Source organism: Cebus imitator, unplaced genomic scaffold, assembly GCF_001604975.1.
Source record: "Cebus imitator isolate Cc_AM_T3 unplaced genomic scaffold, Cebus_imitator-1.0 Scaffold24, whole genome shotgun sequence".
Taxonomy (NCBI): domain Eukaryota; kingdom Metazoa; phylum Chordata; class Mammalia; order Primates; family Cebidae; genus Cebus; species Cebus imitator.
Window position 1 is genome coordinate 9,203,236 of NW_016107339.1, and position 720 is coordinate 9,203,955.

At 62.4% G+C, this 720-nt stretch overlaps 1 protein-coding gene across 4 annotated transcripts in view; it reads right to left on the bottom strand.

The window, feature by feature from the left end:
• The window catches only part of FGD2 (FYVE, RhoGEF and PH domain containing 2), a 25,784-nt gene that overhangs the window by 7,692 nt on the left and 17,372 nt on the right, over positions 1–720 (bottom strand). The window lies entirely within an intron of this gene.

The following is a 720-nucleotide window of genomic DNA, read 5'->3' on the forward strand; positions in this document are numbered from 1 at the left end:
GACAGGTGGTGGCCTAGGTGGGACAGGTAGAGGCCTGGGTGACACAGGTGGAGGCCTGGGTGACACAGGTGGAGGCCTAGGTGGGACAGGTGGAAGCCTGGGTGACATAGGTGGAGGCCTAGGTGAGACAGGTGGAGGCCTGGGTGGGACAGGTGGAGGCCTGGGTGACACAGGTGGAGGCCTAGGTGGACAGGTGGAGGCTTTGATGGGACAGGTAGAGGCCTAGGTGGGACAGGTGGAGGTCTGGGTGACACAGGTAGAGGCCTAGGTGGGACAGGTGGAGGCCTGAGTGACACAGGTGGAGGCCTGGGTGACACATGTCAAGGCCTAGGTGGGACAGGTGGAGGCCTGGGTGACACATGTCAAGGCCTAGGTGAGACAGGTGGAGGCCTAGGTGACACAGGTGGAGCCTGAGTGACACAGGTGGAGACCTAGGTGGGATAGGTGGAGGCCTTGATGTGACAGATGGAAGCTGAGGTGGGACAGGAGGAGTCCTAGGTGACACAAGTGGAGGCCTAGGTGGGACAGGTGGAGGCCTAGATGGGACAGGCGGAGGCCTAGGTGAGACAGGTGGTGGCCTGGGTGGGACAGGTGGAGGCCTAGATGGGACAGGCAGAGGCCTAGGTGAGACAGGTGGAGGCCTGGGTGACACAGGTGATGGCCTAGGTGGGAAAGGGAAGCCTGAGTGACACAGGTGGAGGCCCAGGTGGGACAGGTGGA